The 21,320-nt window shown below is 38.3% G+C and overlaps 1 long non-coding RNA gene across 1 annotated transcript; it reads right to left on the bottom strand.

The window, feature by feature from the left end:
- Positions 1–1,525: 1,525 nt before the first annotated feature.
- Positions 1,526–2,044, bottom strand: LOC122054029. The gene is made up of 3 exons (XR_006132520.1): positions 1,963–2,044; positions 1,726–1,833; positions 1,526–1,547 (listed from the first exon to the last, which is right to left on the bottom strand). It is a non-coding gene; the product is annotated as an uncharacterized LOC122054029 (long non-coding RNA).
- Between the last annotated feature and the right edge of the window lie 19,276 nt (positions 2,045–21,320).

Genomic DNA, 21,320 nt, shown 5'->3' with positions numbered 1-21,320 from the left:
TGGAAAACACTAAGATAATGGAGATTTCGCTGCGTTCATATCATGTCTTGATCTTGCTTCAAGTAGCTTTTACTATTAAATCACGCCTTAATCTTGATTCAGAGTAACTTTTACATATTATAACAGTTAATCTTAATTACCTAGTATAATAATATTAGAAGTGAGAATATATATTCTCGAGATAAAATATTTAATGGGGCATCTTTTTTATTTTTTTAGAAAAAAAAATACCCTTTGATGATGTACATAATTTGGGATGTCCTTTTAATTTTTATCAACTTTTCTATGATTTTATATAAACATAGAATTGTGACATAGAATTTAATTCTAGGAGAATTTAAAATTTATACCGTCTTTAATAATTTTAGTATAAGTTTATCCTTAGACTTAAGTATATCATATTTACTTAATAACAACATCAATATATTCTTGGAACTCTCATTATTTTAATTATGTTTGAAAATTTAAAATTTAAATATTGTATGACCATGAATTTTAGTCAAAATTTACTAAAATTCATTAATGACTTTTGAAATATCAGAATCAATCAAAAAAAGAACCAATGCACTCTTATAGCAGCCTCTTTGAGTAAAAAAAATCCATGGTTTCCAACTCCGTTCGTATATTGATAAAGCAAAATCGTATTTTTAAATCAACATAAATAGTCCGTGAGATCCACAGAGCCATCGTATTCTCCCATCTGTAATGGCAAAAAAATTCCCAATAGCTCATCATCCAATACTTCGGCAAAGAATGGGATATCTCGGTTTGCAATAGGTCTGCCTCTTTCAGCCAACAAATTGATCAGTCTACTCCTTCCCAAAGGGTTGGCTCCTTTTGTTGTGTTCGAACCATAGGGGCAATACTCCTTGTTATCTCCTTTCGTTACTCTGATATCTGCTAATCATGCTCATGATAAAACAGACACTACAACAAAAATAACTTTTTGCAGCACGTAAATTCACTTTTCGCAGCGCACATTGCGCGCTGCACAATTAAAAGCTGTTGAAAGTCATAAATTATCCGCGACATTCTTTTACGCGCTGCGAAAAGTATTTTCTGCAGCGTACAAAGCACGCCGTGGATACTATTATCTGCGGCGTGCTTTGCGCGTTGTGGATAGTATTTTCCGTAGCGCGCAAAGCACGCCGCGGATAATAGTATCCGCGGCGTGCTTTGCGCTGCGGAAAATACTATCCGCAGCGCGCAAACGTATGTTGTTGATGGTCTTAATTATATTAAAAAAAATAATTTGACGAAAATAATAAATTAAAATTTTACAATAAATTTAGTGCAAATCAAATCCATACAAAATTAATAAAAGTCATAATTTTTCATTAAACCACAAAAACTCAAAACATCTAAAACAATATATGAAATCTCTAACAAACTAGCAATTACATAACAACAATTCAACTTACAATCCAAACAAATTAGTATCATCTGTATCAATCACACAATACTATAAATTTAGATAACCATGCGACCGTGCTTCCTATTGCATCATCGAGAAACTATATTTCATCATTTGGTCGAATTAGGTCCACCTCAAATTGAACACATGTACCAACTCACAAGTAAAAAATAGCTTGAACACATGTACAAGGAGGTATAGAAAAAACATTTTAGGCTGTATAAATAGAGATCTTAAGTATAAATTATTATGAAAAACAAGATCAGTGGAATAAAATACTAAAAAAATCTAAAATGAGTGGACATGCTTACTATTTTCTCTCCAACAGCTTGAGTACTAGGCTCCCCATTTTTTTTCTTGTGACCTTCAATCCAAACTTGGGATCTTGTAATTTTTGTATCTACCGAACTTGTCTTTTCCTTAAATATAGAAATATATACAAAATCATTACAACACAATTCAAAAGATACATATATCATTACTTATTACTTAAATTATAAAAAATTAAAAATAATTACCATAATGTGAGTCAAACGAGCATAACCTACCTGAATGGAGAAGCCTCAAATCCTGTTAAGGCACTACCACAACAAATCTACTGATATTTTGAGCTGGAAAATCCAAACTGGATACGCTTCAACTGTTACCGATAAGAATTAAATCCACGTAATTATTTAACAAAGAACATACAAGAAACTAAGACAGGAAAGTGAAACTGTTCAACCAGAAGGAACAACAACTACATAATATCTTTCCGATCTTGTAGCAGCAAATCAAACTCGGAAAAGCAAGTAGCATGAAAGTTCCATCTCAGATATGCTCGTTGAGAAGAACTACCTTATGCACAAATCATGGAGCTTTCTAGATATGTAGCAAGCCAACAGAGACCAAGCCAATACTTAGACGCCATCACAATGCAAGACCAAACACTACTGTGCTGAAAAGAATTAGTGCTATCAATTCAACAGTACATTAAAGACATGAATCTAGTGGCAGACTTATATATAACATGCTTGCGAATATAAGTAAATACCTCTTCGTTCAAAACACCATTTGAAGATTATTTAGGCCTGTGTATGTCATCATAGGGTCATCTGCCATTTTAGTATCAAATAGAGGAGTAGCCAGCTTGGGAGGGTTCTAAACAAAGGTGAATCACTCATTAAGATGAAAAATCTCCAAAACAATCAAACATGCAAGTTAACTTTTTGATTACCAAGAAAGAAAATCACATATAAAAATTGATTCCTACATCATTATATTTTAAACAAATAAATATCATGTATTATTCACACAAGTTTTACAAAACTTGTAATTACAAAACTTGAAAAAATCTATCATTATATTTTAATAGGTAGAGGTAACTGACAAAGTTTTTCCTTGGTATTATGCCCTTTCATCATGTAATTGCCACAAAGTTAATTTTTTTTATGGATAACAGTATATAAATATGATCATTCTTTGGCCTGTGCCAAATAGATTTGCTATTGTTATAAGAGAGATAGTTCAATAAACTAGATTGCAAATGAATCATAGAGATTGCAGGAACCTAAGTTGAAAGAAAACGTTTAATATGTCATCAAGATAATATACATACTAAACCTAGAACTCTATCATAGAACAAAACAAAAAAGAAATTAAAAAAGAAAAGAAGAAGAAGAAAATAAAGTATGAAAAACCTAGAACTCTATCATAGAACTCTTATCCTAATTGTTAAAACACTACTAGAAATAAGATCTTTAAGGACACACATAAATACTCTTATTAGTGACACTAAAGTTGTCCATAGAGATATTTCTTCAATCAATGCTATTTTGCAGGTCAAATTCTAATTTCTTGTCTCCTCAAGTATTCAATCTATTTTCTTGAGTCATAAATTATAAACCAAATAATGAATATGGTTATAACAAAATATGGAAATAGCATTCTGTGGTGCCATATAAAAACGACACTTGGGGAAGAAGTAGTCACTTAATAACAATGCATACATCCAAAACTAAGTTGAAAAACAATGCTATTTACTGAAAGAATTCACAAGTACACACTGAGCAAACAACACAAAGTAAGATTGTTAAACACACAACCAAACTAAAACTCACAAGACTAAAACATCATTAACTCTAAATAAACAATGAGGAAAGGATTATACTAGCAACTCACATGAATTGCCTAAGGATAATGCAAGTACTTGGGTCAACATACTGCCAAATCTATTTTTTTTAGACAACTTTCTCAAGCCCCTTCTCTAAAGTTGATGGGAATTGCAACAGTCTTAAATTATGACCAGTTGGAACAGTATCCAACAGTATAACTGACTAATCTGCAAATAAAAAGAAAGAAAGATGTTTTTTAGCAGTTCGTCCTCTTAAGTTTTGGCTCATATACATCATTCGAGAAAATAAAAACTTTTTCAAAGATGATAAGCATAAGAATTCACATCATATAACAAGATTCCCCATAGAACACAAGCATTAAACATTATAAAAACAAACCTCAAAGGTTTGTATCATAAATGAATTGGTACATAACTTATCAAACATATAAAACAAACTTAGAAATGTTAACCTAATCATATGGACTTCTGAAGAGCACCTAAAAATTTATCAAATATGAAGAATGAGTTTCGTTACAAAATGGAATCTGTCCTTCTCATAAGTTATATGTATTCTTAACTGTGAGTATCACACCGAAATGTTATAAACCTCCATGCTCATAATGAGAGTAAAACCTTGCTCAGAATCGACAAAGAATTAAAGTAGGATCTATCAATCCAAGCGCATAAAGGCTTCAAGTAAGCCATCAGACAAGAGAAAAAAGGTTTTAAATTGCACATGATTGCATGACTTCAATTATACCTTATCACAGTCCAAAAGCAAGAGATTTTGGACAAAGAGAAACTCACTTGATAATTTCAACAAAGCTCATGGCCTTATTGACTTTGGGAATCACATTCGTAAGCTCAGAAATAAATCCGTTCAAGTCCTCATCAAACAAATCATCACCCTCCACCAAGCAGTCAGCAGGTAGCCGGTTCGCGTAGCCGGCGCTCTCTAGGATTCGATTTTAATGAGAAATAAAAAATTTAAGATTACCTTGAGCTCCTCCTTGCTTACTGTGGGGAGGGAAGACGAGCTTGTTGCGCTCCTCTTGCTTGCTACGGAGAGGGAAGAGCTGCAAAGAGGAAAGGAAATTTGAGGAGGCGAGATTCACTTGGAGATAAGGTATTCCCTAACATCGTCAATCTAGTGACATCTATCAAGACCTTCTCTACAATGGCGAAACTGCAGGCTGCAACCTGCAAGGGACGGTGACATGGATGCGTGATCATTGGTGAGAGGAACGATGCCTGGCAACGCTAGATGCTCTTTGTCTTTTTCAATGAACCATTCTGGTTGCTTCATATGAATGTTTTCTTCAAGACTTCCATTAAGGAAAGCTGTCTTGACATCCATTTGCCAAATCTCATAATCCATATGAGCGACAATGGATAAGAGTATCCGGATAGACTTAAGCATGACTACCGGTGAAAAAGTCTCCTCATAATCGATTCCCTCTTTCTGAGTGTACCCTTTCGCAACAAGCCTAGCTTTGAAGGTTTTTACCTTCCCGTCTATCCCTCTTTTCCTTTTGTAGATCCACTTGCATCCAACGACTTTTACACCATCAGGTGGTTCTACAAGTTCCCAAACCTTATTAGAGTACATAGACTCTATTTCAGAATTCATTGCCTTTTGCTAAGATGCTGCATCTATATCTTGGAGTGCTTCGTCATATGTTCGGGGATCAGGTTCATGTTTACCCGGGATCAAGTCCGAAGACTCTCCCAAAAACATGAATCTCTCAGGTTCCCTCACAACTCTCCCACTACGACGAGGCACCATCTGTGGTTGTGTATCATGTGAGACACGTGTTGCAGTCTCATGTGGTACTTCATCTTGTACTGTTGGTATTAAAGTAGATGTGTCATCTCTAAGTTCTTCTAGAACAACTTTGCTACTGGGCTTGTGATCCATTATATAGGCTTCTTTTAAAAACTGGGCATTGGTGCTAACAATGACCTTCTGGTCTTTAGGACTATAAAATAAACCACCTTTCGTTCCTCTGGGATAACCCACAAACACGCAAACTTCTGTACGAGATTCTAACTTATCAGCATCTAGTTTCAGCACATGTGTTGGACTACCTCAAATTCGAATATGTCTTAGACTAGGCTTTCGCTCATTCCACAATTCTGTGGGAGTAGAAGATACTGATTTAGAAGGTACTAAGTTCAGAATGTGCGCTGCCGTTTCCAGAGCGTATCCCCAAAATGAATTTGGTAATTCTGAATAACTCATCATCGATCTAACCATCTCCATAAGAGGCTTATTCCTTCGTTCTGCCACACCATTCTGTTGGGGTGTACAAGGTGCGGACAATTGGGATTGAATCCCAGCCTCTGATAAGTAATTTCTAAACTCTCCTAAGAGGTATTCGCCACCACGATCAGACCGTAGTGTCTTGATACTTTTACCTAGTCGTTTCTCCACATCAGCCTTGTACTCTTTGAATTTATCAAAGCACTCGGACTTGCGGCGCATTAGGTAAATGTATCCGTATCTTGAATAATCGTCTATAAAAGAGACAAAATATTCAAAACCACCTCTCGCCTGGATAGACATAGGACCACACAAATCAGAATGAATCAATTCTAACACTTCTTTGGCTCTATACCCCTTGACCTTAAAAGGCCTCTTGGTCATTTTACCTTCTAAGCAAGATTCACAAGTTGGAAAATTTTCCAACTCTAATGAACCCAAGAGTCCATTGGCTATAAGCCTTTGAATCCTACTTAAGTTAATATGACCAAGCCTTAGATGCCAAAGATATGCTTGGTTCATTTCCGAAGGCTGTTTTCTCTTATTAGTGTTAGAAGTTGTGTTATAAATTTTCATATTTTGCTTTGTGGGAGAAATTAGATTTAAAGTATATAAATTGTCAACTAATGCACCAGAACAGAAAATCACTTTATTTCTCTTTATAACTACATTGTTATTAAAGGAAACATAATATCCATTCAAAAATAGTTTAGAAACTAAAATTAAATTCTTTCTAAAACTGGATACATAAAGACAATTTCTTAAAACCAATTTTCTATTTCTATCAAAAGATAAGTAGACGTCTCCCACTGCAACAGCCGCCACCTTAGTAGCATTGCTCATGTAGACGGTTATCTCTCCTTCATATAGTCGTCGGGTTTCCTGGAACCCCTGCAAAGAATTGCAGACATGATTAGTGGCTCCCGTATCTACACACCAGGTGCTGGTAGATAACACCGCTAAACATGTTTCAACAACCAGAGCATGATATATACCTTTGTTGTTTTGATTCCTACAAGGACAGTCCGCCTTCTAATGCCCTGACTGCTTGCAGATGAAGCACTTACCCTTCGACTTCTTCACTCCAGCTTTAGGTCCTGTACTTTGAGATTTATTCACTTTCTTTGCTGAGCTAACTTGTTTCTTCTTCTTCTTTCCTTTCGGTTTAGAAGTAGAACCATTTTTAGCATAGTGAATCTGAGAATTGTGATGAAACAAACCTTCTGCTGCCTGAAGTTATATCAGTAGTTCCGCCAATGAATATACCCTTTTATTCATATTGAAATTCAGGCAGAATTGCTCAAAACTTCTAGGTAGCGTTTGGATGATCATATCGATCTGGGTTTCCCCATCAATTTCTCCTCCAAGGATTTGTATTTCATTTAGATAAGCCATCATCTTTAGGATATGATCCCTTACGGGAGTACCCTCTTGCATGGTGGTCGTCATTATCTTTCTCATGGCTTCTTGCCTAGAGGCCCGATCTTGGTGACCAAAGAGTTCCTTGAGATTGTTCATAATATCATAGGCTATTGGTAAATCTTGATGCTGATGTTGCAATACATTTGACATTTAAGCCAAAATGTAACACCGCGCCATCTCATATGCTTTTACCCATTTCTTATGATATTCAATCTCCTCTTGGGTAGATTCACCAGTGGGTGCATCAGGGCAAGGCTCAGTCAGTACAAACTTATAGCTTTCAGCAGTAAAACAATGTCCAGGTTCCTTTTACAATCTATGTAGTTAGGACCAGTATGTTTGTTCTCTTTTAGTATGATGGCCAGTGGGTTGAAAGTCATCCTAAGAATCACAAATAACTTTTGGTCAGAACTTTAAATTTAGAATAATATTGATTCCTCAAACAATACTATTTTAAATTAACCAACACCTCAAACACCGTGAATTTTGTATGTCACGATAGTGTGAACGTATACAAATTCAACATTTGTAAAAGGAGGGTTTAATCCATTAATTTTATTATCTTGTCAACCTAACTTTTTGACAAATAAAATTAATAGTTGGTTTCCTTTGATCACACGAATAATAGCAGTGACTCTGATGGGGAGGATACTATTAGACGTGCCTAAGTGTATACCATTACTTGACACTAAGTCCATTAATAAGATTGTGCCCCTTCCGATGGAGAAGATCACACGCTCTTAATTAATTTCCTATAGTCATCCAAAATGGAAGTTTGATCTAGTGATCCACAAACAAACTCATCCGATATGGAGGAAGGCACTCAGAGCCAACGCGCAATTTTGTTTGCATCACTTACAAACCAGTAATGGAGATCGTGGAATTTATTTAAAATCCCTCTCCCACTTAATTATTTAAAATGAAGAATTTTGACTATGCTAGCCTACTTAACATGCATACAACCAAGCACACACAGCACAACATAAAAGCAATAAATAGAAAAACTAATTTTCAACTATTATGACTTTTATCTATTGTTGTCCTCTGTGTGTCGTCATCCTTAGCTGCTGCCATTTTTGGCCACCGCCACCGGATCTAGTTGTCGCATCCATCTTGCTCCTTGTTCCGCTGCGTCTCTGGTCCTCAAAAGGTTCCACGCCTTGCAAGATTCGATTCGCGGCATAAATAGAATTTTACATTTTTCGATCCTATATTCCTCGAAAGAATGTACATGTATCTAGATCAAAAAATAAAATCCTAATAAAACTAAATACAACTCCTACTGTATTTTATAATACAATCATGCACACACAATAAAATGCCCTTGACATGTCCAAGGGTCCAATCACACACATAATAACTATAAGCCATAATAGTTGGATCCTGCATCCACAAAGTTAGTACATCCTACTATTATTCTGCCTAAATTATTTATGACATGTGCATAATTAAACTAATACCAAATACACAGAGGCAAAACCCTAGCTCTGATACCAATTGTTGGTTGCTACTCGGAAAACCTAACGGTTCCACTGTACAAAAATTTTGTACAAAGGTCTGAACCTTTTCCTAGCTACCATGTGTTCTTTTAAATTAAACTTGGATCACCTGCGGAATTTAACACGTTTGATCCTAAGTTTAATTTATTTGTTCTTTTAGGTTTAGACTTGGATCTCCTGTGGAACTTAACACGTTCGATCCAAATCACCTAAGTCACGAAGACAATTAAATATCTATTTCCAAAATCGGCTTCAAGTACTACATGGCGAGGCACATGACCTTCTTGGATATGGGAGCAACCACCACCGACTAGACAAAACCTTTTAAGGAAATTAAATATTTAACCTTCCCATAGTAACCCTAGGTTAACCTCTAAGAACAATCAAATCACATGGAAAAGAAAAAACAAAAGAACACAATTTCGAAAACTAATTCGAAAAAACTAGAATCGCATGCCTCTTGTATTTGGTATTTTTACATTGAGATAAAACTAACATGATGCGGAAAACAATATTAGTTATACCTTTCTAAGTAGATAATGACCTCTTGATTTTCTACCATATTCCTTTTCTAATCTCAGACGTTGTGTGGGCAACGATCTTCCGAGACGAGAACCACCTAGCACCTTCTTCTTTTTCCTTCAAGTTTCGGCCAAGCAAGACTTCTAAAGGATGAAGATCTTTTTCCACCAACCAAACTCCAAGGGATGCAAGCTTTCTCTCCTTCTTCTTCAAGCTAAGATCCGGCCACCAAATAAGACTCCAAGAGCATGAAGAGGTTCGGCCACAAAGATGGAGAGAAGAGAAAGAAAAGAGGCCGACCACACCAAGGAAGAAAAGAGGGAGAAAAATAATAGAGGTTGTTCACCTTGAAGGCACCAAAACCCCCTCTTTTATAATCCTTATCTTTGGCAAATAAAGAAATTTAATTACAATAAAATTTCTTTAACTTTCCTTGACATGAATTATTTAAGAAAAATTAAATAAAATTTCCTAATAACTCATGTCATGGCCGGCCACCTCATGGAAGAGCAAATAAGGCAATTTCAATCAACGAATTAAAATTTCTTATTTGTTTCCGAAAATTTTAAAAAATAAAATTTTCCCTTTAAAATCCCTTCATGGTTGATAAAAATAAATTTCTATAATTTTAATTTTTCAACATGTGAATAATTTACAAAGAAGAAAAATAAAATATCCTTTCTGTTGGAGCAATCCCAATGGTCCGCGGGACCATGTGTTTTGGTGTTTGGGCAAAGGGTTTAAGTTAGGATTACCCTCATTATTTGATATGTGTACTTGAGTTGTGCAGGACTGCAGGTGACACATGTGACTCAGGTTGATGGCTTCAGGTCCGGTGAAGGATAGAGCATCCGAGGGACCGTGGACAAGGCAGCGAGGACAAGGGCCGAGGGAAGCGACTTTGAGGCATACGCGAAGGATGGCATTGGGGACGAGCCGCGGGCTTGGATGCATCCGAGGGACGAGTGCCAAAGGAAGTAGGCTTGAAGGCAAGAGGTCAAAGCTGCAAAGAAAGCATCAAATGAGTCATAAGGGTGAGGGTACGAGTGCATGAGAGATTGTACTCGGAGTAAAATCCTAGTTTTAGGGTTTTACTGTAGCGGCATTGTAGTAGTTACTGTAGCGCACTGTAGCAGTTACTGTAGCGCACTGTAGCAGTCGACTGGTGATGGATCAGTCGACTGATGCACTGTAGCATAGCCATTGAGAGAGCCGTTGGGCTGGCACCAGTCAACTGGTGCAAGGACCAGTCGATTGGTAACGGGCAAATCAGGTTCTGATTTGTTCCAAGCTCTATAAGAAGGAGCTTGGTATGGCCGGCCAAGGTGACGAAATTATACTTGGTTAAAGCCTAATTAGTAGTCACTAAGTGCTCAAAGGTTCCCTTGTGTCCAAGTGTTTTGGGAGAGTGTTGTGGTGAGGTTTCTCCACCCACAAGGAGGTTGAGCTAGCCGGAGTTTGCCGGGGACTAATTCACCGACGGATTGAGGGATCGTCCACCTTATGGACACGCCTTGGAGTAGGAGCAAGTTATCTCCGAACCACGTAAACGAACGTGTTAGCGGTTTGCATTTCCATTCTTGTATTTAGTGTTTAGCTTTCTATTTGTGTTTATTTGTATTCCGCTGCGCTAACATCATAGGAAGCAAGGATTTGGGGGCGCCGTCTATCCAACCCCCCTTCTAGCCGGCCACCGATCATCCAACAAGTGGTATCAGAGCCAAGGGCGCACTTCACCGGACTAACCGCCGAGAAGAGCAACGCATAAGAAGATGGCCGGGTTGATTGCCCCTCCAAAGTTTGAAGGAGGAAGCCTTGGGGACATCACATTTTGGATGATGAAGATGGAAGTCTTCTTCGATATGGATTGGGACACCATGATGGTGATCAAGGACCCGTTCGAAATCCCAAGAGACAAGAAGGGAAAAAGACTCCGACCTCGACATTGGACGAAGGAGCAAACCACACGATTGGAGGCAAATTCAAAGGTAATATCAATGTTGATTGAAATTTTGCCTTCTAACGTGATAAGTGGTGTAGGTGAATATAAGAACGCCCACGATTTGTGGAGCAAAGTGAAGATGGTTCTACGGGAAGAACCTAAACCTACACAAGAAGAAGAAGAACCCAAGGAGATGGGTTTAATTGCTCAAGTTGAGGAGGAGCAAACGGAAGTTGAGTTACACTCAACATCCGAGGAGGAGAAGGAAGATGAGGCATCATCAACATCCTCAAGGGTTGAAGAAGAGTCCAAGACGAATGAAGAAGAAATCTTGGAAGAAGTCAACCTAGTGAGCACATCCACCGAAGCAAATTCAAAAAATCACATTGTGTGCTTCGGGTGCAATGAGAAGGGACACTACAAGAGTAGGTGTCCATTGGGTAAGAAGAAGGTAACTCCTAAACCCAATCAAGTTATTTTAGACACTAACAAGGGTTGTAGGAATGAAGAAGCCCAAAGAAGGAAAATGCGCATTATATGCTTCACGTGTGGAGAGAAGGACCACTACCACACAAAATGCCCCAAGAAGGGAGAGATCAAGAAGCTAGCGCATTTAAAGAAGTGGGAGAAGAAGAAGAGGAACTTAAGTCAAGGGGGAGCTTCAAGGGTAAGGGAGGTATACCCTAACTTGAAGGTTAATTCAAATTTAAACTCTTTCATGCATGCTAGGAAAAATAATGTTAATCATTATATGCCCATGCAAAATTTTGGTTTCAAATATCATGATAGGAGTAGGGTAAATGTTGATCATAACCCTAGGAGACCTATGCATGATAGACCTAGGCAAGTTAAATTCTCATTACCTAAGGAGAAGAAGGTAATAGAGAACTAAGACATTAATCCCAAGAATGGGAGACATATGCCTAGAAAGGGTAGGTCTAGGAATGTCCAAGGTGGACATGTTGACTCTAGGTTTAGGAACCTAGAAAGGGAGAATCAAGCTTTGAAGGCAAAGCTTGATGGTTTAGAGAAATTCCTTAAGAGATTCACTATTGGATCTAAGGGATTAAGTATGGTGTTGGAGAGTCAAAAACCCAACAATGATAGATCGGGTTTGGGATACCGATCTAGTGTCTCCAAGGTCAAAAGGAGACCATGTGCTAAGGTGGCACATGATAAGGGCAAGGGAGAGCCATCCAAGGCTAAAAATAAATATGTTAGGGTTGCATATGACTATGGCAAGGATGATGTGTCCAAGGTCAAGAAGATAAGGAGATCTTCTAAGGGACAACATTGTGGTTTGGTCACAATAGATGAGTCACCAATCAAGGTGGCTAAGGTTAAGAGCTCTAGGGGGAGCTCAAAGAGTCAATTTGGGACCCATGGCCAATGGATCTCAGGTGGGTTTTACTTGGGAGTCTAGAGGAGTCATGGAATGTGCCAAATGGTTTGGAGATGGATTTGAGTCTCAAACCTAGGGATTTGGCACACATGGTTTGTGTTTCATGCAAGAAATGTGACATTTGAGGTCATATAGCATGATAATTGGTTTTGGATGTATAGATGTCATATAAACCAATGCTAGGGATGCATTGTGGGTTGGTATGGACAAATACATCAAGAGGAAGCCAAAACTTGGACTTTAGGTCAATGTTCAATTGAACAATTTAGCTAGTTTTGGATTTTGTGTCAATCTTGGGATTAGTGATAGATATATTTTGTAATATATTTTTTCCCAAGTATAAACTGGTACAATAGACCTCTCCACAAAATTTGGGGATTTTTGGAGGTTTAGGGAATTTCTGGTGCATTTCTAAAGTTGGTCTGAAAAGGTTGATTTTTGCAGAATTAAGGTACCAGTCGACTGGTGCAAATACCAGTCGACTGGTAACAATGTTTTTGAGCATAGAATGGTTTTGTAAGCTCATTTTGACGAGGGCAGTCGACTGGTACGGACACCAGTCGACTGGTAACAGTATATTTCGACCACAGAATGGTTCTGTAAGGATGTGTCGAAGGGGGCAGTCGACTGGCACTTAGGGCAGTCGACTGATACCAGTCTGAAACTGTTTTCAGCATTGGTTTGTGACCATGTCAACTCTCTTAGATGTATGGGATCCAAGGGGGATTAATACATGAGTTTAGGGTTAGTTTGGATGATAAGTTTTCAACAATTGGGATATTGTTGGAGAACTTTTTGGATGTTAGGCAAAGGGGGAGAAGTAAGGTTTAATTAGGAAAACCTTAAGTTCCTTTGCGTAGGGGGAGCCTTGGGATAGGTTCTTAAAAAGACTTGTGATAAAATCCTAACTCAATGGAGAGCTTAGGTGTAGGGGGAGCCTTGGGATAGGTTCTTAAAAAGCCTTGTGATAAAATCCTAGCTCAATGGGGAGCTTAGGTGTAGGGGGAGCCTTGTGATAGGTTATAATGCATGTTTGCATCTTGTTTCGGCGGTTGCCAAGTGTGTAGCCTTGGCAATGTAAGTCCATTTGGCGGTGTAAGTCCAAGTGTGCAGCCTTGGCAACGTAAGTCCATTCGGTGGTGTAAGTCCAAGTGTGTAGCCTTGGCAACGTAAGTCCTTTTGTTATTAGCATTGTTATTTGCTATTTATTTTCCCTAACTTAAACGTATTGCCAAACACCAAAAAGGGGGAGATTGTTGGAGCAATCCCAATGGTCTGCGGGATCATGTGTTTTGGTGTTTGGGCAAAGGGTTTAAGTTAGGATTACCCTCGTTATTTGATATGTGTACTTGAGTTGTGCAGGACTGCAGGTGACACATGTGACTCAGGTTGACGGCTTCAGGTCCGGTGAAGGATGGAGCATCCGAGGGACCGTGGACAAGGCAGCGAGGACAAGGGCCGAGGGAAGCGACTTTGAGGCATACGCGAAGGATGACATTGGGGACGAGCCGCGGGCTTGGATGCATCCGAGGGACGAGAGCCAAAGGAAGTAGGCTTGAAGGCAAGAGGTCAAAGCTGCAAAGAAAGCATCAAATGAGTCATAAGGGTGAGGGTACGAGTGCATGAGAGATTGTACTCAGAGTAAAATCCTAGTTTTAGGGTTTTACTGTAGCGACACTGTAGTAGTGGCTGTAGCGTACTGTAGCAGTACTGTAGCGCACTGTAACAGTCGACTGGTGATGGATCAGTCGACTGATGCACTGTAGCATAGCCATTGAGAGAGCCGTTGGGTTGGCACCAGTCGACTGGTGCAAGGACCAGTCGACTGGTAACGGGCAAATCAAGTTCTGATTTGTTCCAAGCTCTATAAGAAGGAGCTTGGTATAGCCGGCCAAGGTGACGAAATTAGACTTGGTTAAAGCCTAATTAGTAGTCACTAAGTGCTCAAAGGTTCCCTTGTGTCCAAGTGTTTTTGGAGAGTGTTGTGGTGAGATTTCTCCACCCACAAGGAGGTTGAGCTAGCCGGAGTTTGCCGGGGACTAATTCACCAACGGATTGAGGGATCGTCCACCTTACGGACACGCCGTGGAGTAGGAGCAAGTTATCTCCGAACCACGTAAACGAACGTGTTAGCGGTTTGCATTTCCATTCTTGTATTTAGTGTTTAGCTTTCTATTTGTGTTTGTTTGTATTCCGCTGCGCTAACATCATAGGAAGCAAGGATTTGGGGGCGCCGTCTATCCAACCCCCTTTCTAGCCGGCCACCGATCATCCAACACTTTCAATCTACAAATAAGGAAAGAGATTTAATCTCTTTTCTTAATCTTTTGTAGAAACTTATAAAAGAGATATTTTAATTTTTAATCTCTCTTTTAAATTATATCTTCCACATAAGAAAATTTTAAAATTAAAATTCTTTTCTATTTTAATAGGGCCGACCACCTAAGCTTGGGTTCAAGCTAGGGCCGACCACCCATGGACCAAGGCTTGGCCGACCCTAGCTTGGTTCTCAAGCTAGCTTAGCCGACCCCTACAACATGGGTATGAAGGTGGGTATAGTACTCTATAATTAAGAGGCTACGATAGGGACCGAGAGGAGGAATTGGTTTTGGTCTCCCGATAAAATTAAACATCCCGTGTTCGCCCCGAACACACAACCTAATTTTATCAATAATAATTCATTCCACTAGAGAACTATTATTGAACTACCGCACCAATCCCAAATTACATTTTTGGGCTCCTTCTTATTATGAGTGTGTTAGTCTCCCTGTGTTTAAGATGTTGAATGTCCACTAATTAAGTGAGTTTCTGACAACTCATTTAATTAATATCTTAGTCCAAGAGTAGTACCACTCAACCTTATCGTCATGTCGGACTAAGTCCACCTGCAGGGTTGAACATGACAATCCTTATGAGCTCCTCTTGGGGACATTATCAACCTAGATCATTAGGACACAGTTTCTTCTATAATCAACAACACACACTATAAGTGATATCATTTCCCAACTTATCGGGCTTATTGGTTTATCGAACTAAATCTCACTAATTGATAAAATAAAGAAATAAATATAAAATATATGTGCTTGTTATTATATTAGGATTAAGAGCATACACTTCCATAATAACTGAGGTCTTTGTTCCTTTATGAAGTCAATATAAAAGAAATAACCTCTAATGGTCCTACTCAATACACTCTTAGTGTACTAGTGTAATTATTTAGTTAAAATAAACTAATTCCTAATTACACTACGACCTTCCAATGGTTTGTTCCTTTCCATCTTGGTCGTGAGCTACTGTTTATAATTTATAATGTACTGATAACATTATCTTCTGTATGTGACACCACATACTATGTTATCTACAATATAAATTAATTGAACAACTACAAATAAATGTAGACAATTTGACCAAATGTGATTCTTTATTCAAAATAAATGTCTACAAAAGCTTAGGCTTTCAGTATACACTCTAACAATCTCCCACTTATACTAATGACTAAGCTGCCATACATCTGATTCTCATCCCCTCCACATGCCGATCGAAAGCTTTTGCTGGAAGGGCCTTAGTGAAAGGATCTGCCAGGTTATCTGCTGATGCAATCTTAGCGATGATAACTTCTCCTCGCTTCACGATATCTCGTATCAGGTGGTACTTGCGCTCTATATGTTTACTTGCATTATGAGCTCGTGGTTTCTTCGAGTTTGTAACTGCACCGCTATTATCACAATAAATTGTGATGATTTTGGGCAAACCAGGAATCACATCTAAGTCCATTAGAAAGTTCCTGAGCCATACTGCTTCTTTAGCTGCCTCAGAGGCTACCACATACTCAGCTTCCATGGTTGAGTCCGAAACGCATTTCTGCTTAACACTCCTCCATGCAATGGCTCCACCTCCTAAAGTAAACACATAGTCTGATGTAGACTTACTGTTGTCCCTATCCGATTGGAAATCTGAATCTGTGTAACCCACAGGAAGCAAATCATCTGCTTGGTAAACTAGCATATAATCTCTAGTTCTTCTCAAGTACTTTAATATATGCTTTACCGCAGTCCAATGTCCTTGTCCAGGGTTACTCTGATATCTGCTAACCATGCCCACGGTAAAATAGATATCAAGTATCGTACACAGCATTACATACATAAGGCTTCCTATAGCCGAAGCATAAGGAATTCCTTTCATGTCCTCTATCTCCTTTGACGTCTTCGGAGACATCTCTTTAGATAGAGTGACTCCATGCCTAAAAGGTAAGAAACCTTTCTTGGAATTCTGCATGCTAAAACGAGCAAGGATTGTATCTATATATGAAGCTTGGGATAGACACAACATTCTTTTCTTGCGATCCCTTATAACTTTGATCCCAAGAATGTGTGCATAATCTCCTAAGTCCTTCATATCAAATTGTTTGGACAACCATACCCTTACATCCGATAATACCGTGACATTGTTGCCAATTAACAAAATATCATCTACGTATAGTACAAGAAATACCACCACATTTCCGTTACACTTCTTGTATACACAAGACTCATCCGGACACTGAATAAATCCATATGACTGGATTACTTCATTAAACCGGATGTTCCAAGACCTTGAAACTTGCTTCAGTCCATAAATGGACCGATTGAGCTTGCACACTAGATGCTCTTTGCCTTTTTCAATGAACCCTTCTGGTTGCTTCATATGGATGTTTTCTTCAAGACTTCCATTAAGGAAAGCTTTCTTGATATCCATTTGCTAAATCTCATAATCCATATGAGCGGTAATGGATAAGAGTATCCGGATAGACTTAAGAATGACTATCGGTGAAAAAGTCTCCTCATAATCGATTCCCTCTTTCTGAGTGTACCCTTTCGCAACAAGCCTAGCTTTGAAGGTTTCTACCTTCTCGTCTGTCCCTCTTTTCCTTTTGTAGATCCACTTTCATCCAACGGCTTTTACACCATCAGGTGGTTCTACAAGTTCCCAAACCTTATTAGAGTACATAGGCTCTATTTCAAAATTCATTGCCTTTTGCCAACATGCTGCATCTATATCTTGGAGTGTTTCGTCATATGTTCGGGGATCAGGTTCATGTTTACCCGGGATCAAGTCCGAAGACTCTCCCAAAAACATGAATCTCTCAGGTTCCCTCACAACTCTCCCACTACGACGAGACACCGTCTGTGGTTGTGTATCATGTGTGACACGTGTTGCAGTCTCTTGTGGTACTTCATCTTGTACTGTTGGTACTAAAGTAGATGTGTCATCTCTAAGTTCTTCTAGAACAACTTTGCTACTGGGCTTGTGATCCATTATATAGTCTTCTTCTAAAAACTGGGCATTGGTGCTAACAATGACCTTATGGTCTTTAGGACTATAAAATAAATCACCTTTCGCTCCTCTGGGATAACCCACAAACACGCGAACTTCTGTACGAGATTCTAACTTATCAGCATCTGGTTTCAGCACATGTGTTGGACTACCCTAAATCCGAATATGTCTTAGACTAGGCTTTCGCCCATTCCATAATTCTATGGGAGTAGAAGATACTGATTTAGAAGATACTAAGTTTAGAATGTGCGCTGCCGTTTCCAAAGCGTATCCCCAAAACGAATTTGGTAATTCTGAATAACTCATCATCGATCTAACCATCTCCATAAGAGTCTTATTCCTTTATTCTGCCACACCATTCTGTTGGGGTGTACCAGGTGCGGACAATTGGAATTGAATCCCGGCATCTGATAAGTAATTCCTAAACTCTCCTAAGAGGTATTCGCCACCACGATCAGATCGTAGTGTCTTGATACTTTTACCTAGTCGTTTCTCCACATCAGCCTTGTACTATTTGAATTTATCAAAACACTCGGACTTGCGGCGCATTAGGTAAATGTATCCGTATCTTGAATAATCGTCTATAAAAGAGACAAAATATTCAAAACCACCTCTCGCCTGAATAGACATAGGACCACACAAATCAGAATGAATCAATTCTAACACTTCTTTGGCTCTATACCCCTTGGCCTTAAAAGACCTCTTGGTCATTTTACCTTCTAAGCAAGATTCACAAGTTGAAAAAATTTCCAACTCTAATGAACCCAAGAGTCCATCGGCTATAAGCCTATGAATCCAACTTAAGTTAATATGACCAAGCCTTAGATGCCAAAGATATACTTGATTCATTTCCGAAGGCTGTTTTCTCTTATTAGTGTTAGAAGATGTGTTATAAATTTCCATATTTTGCTTTGTAGGAGAAATTGGATTTAAAGTATATAAATTGCCAACTATTGCACCAGAACAGATAATCACTTTATTTCTCTTTATAACTACATTGTTATTAAAGGAAACAGAATATCCATCCAAAAACAGTTTAGAAACTGAAATTAAATTTTTTCTAAAATTAGATACATAAAGATAATTTCTTAAAACCAATTTTCTATTTCTATCAAAAGATAAGTAGACGTCTCCCACTGAAACAGCCGCCACCTTAGCAGCATTGCCCATGTAGACGGTTATCTCTCCTTCATATAGTCGTCGGGTTTCCTGGAACCCCTGCAAAGAATTGCAGACATGATTAGTGGCTCCCGTATCTACACACCAGGTGCTGGTAGATAACACCGCTAAACATGTTTCAACAACCAGAGCATGAGATATACCTTTGTTGTTTTGATTCCTAGGAGGACAGTCCGCCTTCCAATGCCCTGACTGCTTGCAGATGAAGCACTTGCCCTTCGGCTTCTTCACTCCAGCTTTAGGTTCTGTACTTTGAGATTTATTCACTTTCTTTGCTGAGCTAACTTGTTTCTTCTTCTTCTTTCCTTTCGGTTTAAAAGTAGAACCATTTTTAGCATAGTGAATCTGAGAATTGTGACGAAACAAACCTTCTGCTGCCTGAAGTTCTGTCAGTAGTTCCGTCAATGAATATACCCTTTTATTCATATTGTAATTCAGGCGGAATTGCTCAAAACTTCTAGGTAGCGTTTGGATGATCATATCGATCTGAGTTTCTCCATCAATTTCTCCTCCAAGGATTTGTATTTCATTTAGATAAGTTATCATCTTTAGGATATGATCCCTTACGGGAGTACCCTCTTGCATGGTGGTCGTCATTATCTTTCTCATGGCTTCTTGCCTAGAGGCCCGATCTTGGTGACCAAAGAGTTCCTTGAGATTGTTCATAATATCATAGGCTATTGGTAAATCTTGATGCTGATGTTGCAATACATTTGACATTGAAGCCAAAATGTAACACCGCGCCATCTCATATGCTTTTACCCATTTCTTATGATATTCAATCTCCTCTTGGGTAGATTCACCAGTGGGTGCATCAGGGCAAGGCTTAGTCAGTACAAACTTATAGCTTTCAGTAGTAAAACAATGTCCAGGTTCCTTTTACAATCTATGTAGTTAGGACCAGTATGTTTGTTCTCTTTTAGTATGATGGCCAGTGGGTTGAAAGTCATCCTAAGAATCACAAATAACTTTTGGTCAGAACTTTAAATTTAGAATAATATTGATTCCTCAAACAATACTATTTTAAATTAACCAACACCTCAAACACCGTGAATTTTGTATGTCACGATAGTGTGGACGTATACAAATTCAACATTTGTAAAAGGAGGGTTTAATCCATTAATTTTATTATCTTGTCAACCTAACTTTTTGACAAATAAAATTAATAGTTGGTTTCCTTTGGTCACACGAATAATAGCAGTGACTCTGATGGGGAGGATACTATTAGACGTGCCTAAGTGTATACCATTACTTGACACTAAGTCCATTAATAAGATTGTGCCCCTTCCGATGGAGAAGATCACACGCTCTTAATTAATTTCCTATAGTCATCCAAAATGGAAGTTTGATCTAGTGATCCACAAACAAACTCATCCGATATGGAGGAAGGCACTCAGAGCCAACGCGCAATTTTGTTTGCATCATTTACAAACCAGTAATGGAGATCGTGGAATTTATTTAAAATCCCTCTCCCACTTAGTTATTTAAAATGAAGAATTTTGACTATGCTAGCCTACTTAACATGCATACAACCAAGCACACACAGCACAACATAAAAGCAATAAATAGAAAAACTAATTTTCAACTATTATGACTTTTATCTATTGTTTTCCTCTGTGTGTCGTCATCCTTAGCTGCTGCCATTTTTGGCCACCGCCACCGGATCTAGTTGTCGCATCCATCTTGCTCCTTGTTCCGCTGCGTCTCTGGTCCTCAAAAGGTTCCACGCCTTGCAAGATTCGATTCGCGGCATAAATAGAATTTTACATTTTTCGATCCTATATTCCTCGAAAGAATGTACATGTATCTAGATCAAAAAATAAAATCCTAATAAAACTAAATACAACTCCTACTGTATTTTATAATACAATCATGCACACACAATAAAATGACCTTGACATGTCCAAGGGTCCAATCACACACATAATAACTATAAGTCATAATAGTTGGATCCTGCATCCACAAAGTTAGTACATCCTACTATTATTCTGCCTAAATTATTTATGACATGTGCATAATTAAACTAATACCAAATACACAGAGGCAAAACCCTAGCTCTGATACCAATTGTTGGTTGCTACTCGGAAAACCTAACGGTTCCACTGTACAAAAATTTTGTACAAAGGTCTGAACCTTTTCCTAGCTACCATGTGTTCTTTTAAATTAAACTTGGATCACCTGCGGAATTTAACACGTTTGATCCTAAGTTTAATTTATTTGTTCTTTTAGGTTTAGACTTGGATCTCCTGTGGAACTTAACACGTTCGAT

The sequence above is a fragment of the Zingiber officinale genome, chromosome 3A (assembly GCF_018446385.1).
Source record: "Zingiber officinale cultivar Zhangliang chromosome 3A, Zo_v1.1, whole genome shotgun sequence".
Lineage (NCBI taxonomy): Eukaryota > Viridiplantae > Streptophyta > Magnoliopsida > Zingiberales > Zingiberaceae > Zingiber > Zingiber officinale.
The sequence above is the reverse complement of the archived record's forward strand: the minus strand, read 5'-3'. Positions and strand labels throughout refer to the sequence as shown.